Here is a 7376-nt window from a genome sequence, read left to right as displayed (position 1 = left end):
ATACAATGCAACTCGCGTGAAGATAAATGAAAAGAGGGCAGAACTGTTGCCCTTATTAAAGGGTTATGTGTGTATGCTAATGTTGTTGATACAGAAGATCTTCTTAGCAAACCACTGAAAGTAGGTGAAAATTTCTCTGTTAGTCCATATATCCGATGGGTTGCATGGCCATGAAATGTTGTGGCAGTCAAGTATAGTCTTGAATTCATACCTTTCTCGTTCAAAGGCAACACAATTATATATGTAGTGTTCCGGTCCGTCTCTAGTATTGCAGGCAGAACAAGTGTCGTTATTTCGGTTTGAGAACCTGTGTAAATAATTGGCAAATTTTCCATGGTTCGTTAAGATCTGGCTGAGATAAAAGTTGGGAGTATACCAGTCAATATTAATATATTTGTTCAAGTCAGGGATAAATTTGTGGGTAATATGTTCATAGTTCTCATCCCAGCGATCTTGCCACAGCGTGATAGTTTCCTTCCACAAAAGTTTACGTAGGGTTCTTTGGCTGATCTTCTTATAGGCAATGAGGTTGTGGTCGATATTGGTAGCTAACTTGGCAAGTGAATCTGCCCTTTCGTTACCCTCAAGCCCCTGATGGGCTTTGATCCAGGTAATACCTATTTTGCAGCTAGTATGCCTTATAGTATTTCTGATGGCTTCTGCCAGTGGATGGAGTTTATTACTTTTTATGATTTTATAAGCGGTCTGAGAGTCGGTATAAATGTTAGCAGTTAAGTTTTGATAGTTGCTATTGATTAATTCAGTAGCCTTGCAGATAGCAAAAAGCTCCGCCTGGAAAACAGAGCAATCATCATCAAGTCTATAAGTCATGTGTTCAATTTCACTGCTATCGTTATATATAACCAAACTGCAGCCAACTCTGCCATTGATTTTAGAACCATCTGTGTAAACACTTATATCAGCGTTTTCAGTAGCATCCATGATTCTGTTACCATATCCAGTGGGGAAGATAGTTTCATTATATGGAAATTTCCACTCGACGTCGTTATGCCTAATCATTTTGGTGTCGATTTGTATGTCATTTCCCCATTTTATTTGTGAGAAGTTGCATCTTTCGAGGATGGTGAGATCAATTGGTGGCCTCCTGGCCAGCACCTGGAGGCTTTGGTTACTGACAGTACGGTACGATTTGGTTATCAAGAGAAGTGCTCGTCGCTGTGAAGAGATGAGTTTACGATTAATGTGTATTTTTCGAGAAGCCCATCCCCAGGTGCCACAGGCATAAGTAATTACAGGTATGTAAACACAGTCATATATTATTGAAAGGGCTTCCGCACTGAGCCCCCAATCTCTTTTAGCAACCTGGGCATACATATTTAAAATAAGTCCGGTCCGAGCTGTAACATAATTGATGTGACTATCCCATGACAGTCTGAAGTCTAAGTAGACTCCTAGGTATTTCATTGATTTTTTAATCTTAATAACACAGTTGTCCATCTTTATATGTGGAGGTCTACGATATAAATTTTTGTGGCCAGATTTATTAAAGACGACCCCTATGGTTTTGTTAGGGTTGAATCTCATTTTATGTGCATCTCCCCACTTAAACACCTGTGCAAGCATACCATTGCCTCTATTCTCGAGGTCAGCCCTGGATCGGCCCCCCAGTAGGAGTAAAACATCATCAGCATAGGCAAAGTGAAAGTGCTGGCCAAAATTCTGACTTAGAAAGGCGTTAAATGTAATGTTCCAAAGCAGGGGGCCACATACGGACCCCTGCGGGCATCCTCTTTGAATGTTTTTACTCACGAAGTGTTTACCATAATCCAGTACAGCCTTCCGGTCTTTGAGGTAATCATATATTAACTGTAAGATGTTCTTGGGACATTTGATGTTCCGTAGCTGATGAGTAATGAGGGGCCACCAAGCGCTGTCAAAGGCTTTCGAAATGTCCAAGCTGACCCCGAGGACATACTTATGTTCTTGTAGCAAGATTTGGATGTGCTTGACCACTTTCTGTATAGTGTCTTCTGCGGACCTCTGCGGCCTAAAGCCGTATTGATTTTCGCTGATGGACCTGTTTTTCTCCACAAACCATGCTAGTCTATTAACCACTAATTTTTCCAGTACTTTACCCATGACAGGTAAGAGTGAGATAGGTCTAATGTCTTTAGCAGACCCAGGTTTGGGTACTGGGATGACCCTGGCAGTTTTCCAGTCAGTGGGAAAAATTCCATGTAACAAACAGGTGTTATATAGATTAAGGAGGTGGTACGGCAGCATATTCCAAATGTTAAGTACAATATCCATAGTGATATTATCCGGGCCAGGGGCTTTGCCCCTGCCCATGTTGTTAACGATATAGTCCAATTCATCCATAGTAAAGGGAGTAATGTCTTCAGTGTTGTTTGGTTTAAAGATGTCATTTCTCAGTTGTTTATGCCAGTGTGTATCCTCGTTGGGGTCATCGTTTGGGCAGAATGCATCTAGTTTGACTTGTAAAGTATCTATTATAGATCTAGGATTATTGTTGTCATTATCAGAGACAAGAATTTGTGTCCAGCGTAGTTTATTGCTGCACATACGGGTCAAAAAACCCCATGGGTTTTGTGATGTTTTGGTACAATACTCTCTCCAACCCTTTACCTTTTCCTCTTTAATTGCTCTCTTGTAGTTGTGCTGGCTTTGTAGGTAGGCAGATTTATGTATCATTCTGATGTTGTTATCTCGGCATCGTTGAAAACTTTTCCTAAGTAATCTAGTTGTTTTCCTGAGATCATCCAACCGTTCTGTCCACCAGGGTACACTGCGTTTCTTGGATTGTTTGATGGGAATATAGGTTTCACAAGCAGTATTGATAATGTATATGTCGTGATCAATCTGTGATCTTGCATCATCAGGGTCATCAGAATAGTCTCTTGTCAAATTAGTTTCCAAAAATTTTTGTATTTCTTCCCGATTTGCACGTTTAACAGCGTATCTAGGTTTTTGAGTGTATGGAGAGTCATTCCTAAATTCACTACAGTCTATGTCAAAGGTAATATATGCGTGTTGGCTGTTGCTGTCGTCATCAAGTATTCTCTATTTTATGATTTTTTGATAAAGTCTTTCACTGCAGATAGCAATGTCTATCCAACTCTCCCCTCTACTTGAGGAGAAAGTAGGAAGGGAGAGGGGGTTATTTATCACATGTAAATAGTTAGAGGCAACAAACTCCTCCAGCAAAATGCCACGGGTGTCCAGTTTATCGCCCCCCACATTGGGGAGTGTGCGTTATAGTCACCAGCTATAATGGTAGGGATGTCTCTGAAGGCATCGACGATTTTCTGTAATTTGTCAATATATCCTTGGGTGTCCTCTTCACCTGGAAAATACACGTTGATTAAAATGATTCTTTCGTTGTTTATCATGATCTCCGTAGTTACAGTGAACTCATCACAGTATGCGTCATGCTTCATAATAGATAGTCCAGTATTTGGGACTAAAGTAATTGCCCATGGATATTCATTCGTCCCTTTCATAACAGGACAGTACGTTGGGAGACAAGAAGGGGAATATCTACGACAATATGGCTCTTGCACCAGTATTAAATCATATTTGGTCATTTGATAACAGAGCAAGGAGGTGGCAGAAATGCTTCTATCCACGTTGATTTGCAGAATACTTATTTTATCGTTAATAGTTTGGTCCATAATCAATGGTAGCCATCATGTTGCTCTTGATGCGGGTATAAACTGGGCAAGTATAGTCTCTGGCATTGTGCTTGTGGTTGCTAATTTTCTGTCGGAGGCAATTGGAGCATTTTGGATCTTTTTCTCTGTTAGGACACTCTTTGTAAAGTTCTTTCTCCGAGCAGTGGCTGCAGACTGGATCTGGGTGGGTACAGTCTTTAGCTGAATGGTGATATTCAGAACATTTGTAACACTGCAGGACCGGACAGAAGTCCGCAATCCTGCAGCGAGACCATTCAATGTTTAACTTAGGTTGTTGAATTAAGGTTCTTCTCAGGTCTGGGGATACCTCTACCACCCAGTTGGCAAAGGCCTGCCCTCGTTTGCCAGTGGTGAACTTAGCACGGAAGTGTTGTCCAAAATCTTCTTCATTCATTGATTCGCAGATATTTCCATTTTGCTTGTAAATAAGTGGTCCCAATTCTTCCTTGGTTATCTCTGTATTAACCGAATATATCACTATGTGGGACCATCTTTTCTTGGGTCTCCTAGTTAGTAATTCCGGAATCGCCTCAGCAATGTTATTCTCCAAGATAGTGGCCTCTCCTGTATTACTTAACTCAATAGCCACACCTTCTCCGGCTATTTTTCTTACTCTGTCCACACCAACCTTCATGATAGAAGGTTTCAGTCTATCCTGCATGGTCTTACGTACAGCCTCGCTTCTCATACTCCCTTTGTCTCTTCCATAGACTAGAATCACTTCGTTAGGTTTATTTTGCCTTGGTAGTGCACGTTTGATGTTCCCAGGTCCACCATTTTTTACCATTTCACTATAAAGTGGAGTGGCAGTCTTAATCTCTGTTTTGTTCTCAATCTCTTTCAACTTTCCAATAATTTCCTTGTGTGAGTTAATAACAGTATCCATTGTTGAGTCCGTATTTATGTCTTCTTTGGTAATCATCTGTGAGAGTCTATTTTCAATTGATCTGATATATTCATTAGCTGCCATGCTGGCCTCTGCTAGTGCAATTACCCTTGAAAACTGGTCCAAGATGTATTGGGTGTGGACACCAGTCCCAAGTTTTCCACCTTGGTTATCTGAGATATACTCTCTCACTTCCTCTATAATTTCATTAGCTTTCTTTAGGAATGTTTCCATTTTCAGCACAAAGCAAGATAAATTAGTTATCTAGTCCTCTGTGTATAGGTTGTATTCCTATCCCCAAGCTGAAGGGTGTATGTGAAAGTGGGAACCTAAGCTCCGTCACAACTCTGCTCAGTAAGGTTAGCACCCTGCCAAGCAGAGAGGAAAAGATAGATATACTATTTAAAAACTATTTAAAAACTACTTAAAACAACTTAAGATTAATTATAACTAGCGAGATTACACTATATAACACTCGTGGTGAGAAGGCTTCAAAACACCAGAGTTAACAGTCAATCTTCTTCTGTGAGTTCTGGTTGTCAGAGTTCATAAGTTCTAGTGCAGAAAACACGTGTAAGGTATATAGTAAACAGTAAACATCGAAGTTCTGACGTCATAGAAGTTCGTTATAAAAACCGTTGCTCTGGAGTTCAACGACCTGTTGAGTGGAGAGAGTGGAGATTTTTAAAACTGCGATTATTCAAAATCCTGCAAATATTTGTCACCAAATTTTATGGGTCGTCAACGTTGTAGCCCGCCTTCAGAGGACACCAAAAATATCGTCGGATGTGAAGCAGAAAGCCCGATGCGGGTCGCCGAATGTTTACAGCAAAAGATGCCGTAGCCAAAAAAACCGGTGGGGCAAAACTGACCAAAATTGGTGGGAATACTCACCACACGGGATAGTTTCTAAGGGTATCACTAATTCCGGAAAAGCGATCCGAAGAATCCCAATCTTCTCTAGTCCATAACTCAAAAAATTATGGGTCCACAAAAGAAATTTTGGTATCCACAGAGGCACATAGACTAGATCTACACAACTACAACCAAAAAACCGCACAACAAGCAAATAAAGTCGTCGAAAACGCGTACATAACAGGAGCTCGAAAATCGCACTGCCCGTCCATACATCGGTCTCTAAGTTCTATATAGTATGCAGATTCAGATTCAGATTCAGATTCATTTTATTAATAAAATACTGAGTTACAGTACATACCTGGTGCCATATACATATAACCAGGTGCAGACAAGAACATATTGGCATTATTACAGATCATTAACATTAGAGGCTACAGTAACATTACATGTGTAGTATATACAAAAGATGGGGATAAAATAACAAGTTGTGTGATACAGAAAACATATGCATTGAAATATTATACAGCAGAGAATCACAAAATACAGAATGTAAATAACAAAATACAATACATTATAGAATAATAATGCAGACAAAGTATAACACAATATTTCAGTAGAAACATGATACAATAGCAATTAACTAAATTTACAATAACTTATTTGAGAAAATTAAAATACATAAACAATAATATAAAATTCAGTAAGCAAAACATATAATACGTTAAGAAATTATAAAAAAAAAGAAAACAGTGTGTTACAAAGTAATAGTACCTGTAGCAATAAAAATAAGACAATACAACACCGTTAATGAGATAATGAGAAAGGTTATTTGTATCCAGGAACGGTGGTGCGATAAAAGTATGCACTGATGANTCGACACGTATATTATATAAAAACACGTGCGTATTCGAATGCAGCGTTGTGTCAAAATTTCAAAGAAATCGGTAGGAACAAACGAACATTACACTTTTATTTATATAAATTGATAGAAGATGATCCGCTTTAGTTCATTTTCACAGAAAAGCGTAATGCCTCACAGAAAAGCAAACTTAGGGCGTCGTACTCGTAGCGCCATCTGTTGGACGTAAAAGCCTTAACCTAGATTATATCTTTTAATTTATATGAATGTTTAACGGAATAATACACAGCCTATATCCACCCTGAGGTTCCATTCTAAATATTGGTGAAAGAATTTTTGAAATCGGATGAGTAGTTTCGGAGATTACCTGATACAACGAAACTTACATACAAACATTACCTCTTTATAATATTAGTATAGATATAGATAACTAATGAACACAAAGACAAATTGTTTAATACAATTTAATAAACCCGAGGCTTCGTCTCTTATTAACACATCAATATTTTTCTCACACTTACAGCCATAATGGCACCCTAAACTTTGGCGCCCCGGACAAATGTCCGGGTTGCCCGCCCCTGTCACTGGAGTTTTCATGCTCTGACAACTTTTTATGTACATTTTTACAATCATTCGTACCTTTTGTCATTAGCGTTGTTTGCTTGGAAAATAATTTACAGACGTTACAGTACAATAAGTTGTTGGTTTCAGTATATGCCAACGAATCACTTTTAACTTTTTCCCCGCTATTAATTGTTCTGAAGAAGGAGGCAATAGTTAATTTTCTTGTGATTTGTTTTGACCCTTCGTTGCATCGAATAGAAGATGATTCCAAAGATCCATTTATTGATTTTGGTGGATTTTTTATATAATACTCTCGCATGGCGTCTGTTAAGTATTCTGGCCATAATGCAATATCGTTTACAAAACTCTTAGTTTCATCATTACTTTGAGATGATTTTAAATTTATATTTTCTCCTTTTGTTTCATCTTCACAAACGGAATTGCTTGGTTTTTCCTGCTGGTCTTTTTGCAGAATAGTTTCGGACACAAATGATGTTTCTGGAGTTTGAGCAGGTGAAACTTGTCAAAATGATGA

This window comes from Centruroides sculpturatus, unplaced genomic scaffold (assembly GCF_000671375.1).
Source record: "Centruroides sculpturatus isolate CEXI.00-Female unplaced genomic scaffold, Cexi_2.0 scaffold1869, whole genome shotgun sequence".
NCBI lineage: Eukaryota > Metazoa > Arthropoda > Arachnida > Scorpiones > Buthidae > Centruroides > Centruroides sculpturatus.
The sequence above is the reverse complement of the archived record's forward strand: the minus strand, read 5'-3'. Positions refer to the sequence as shown.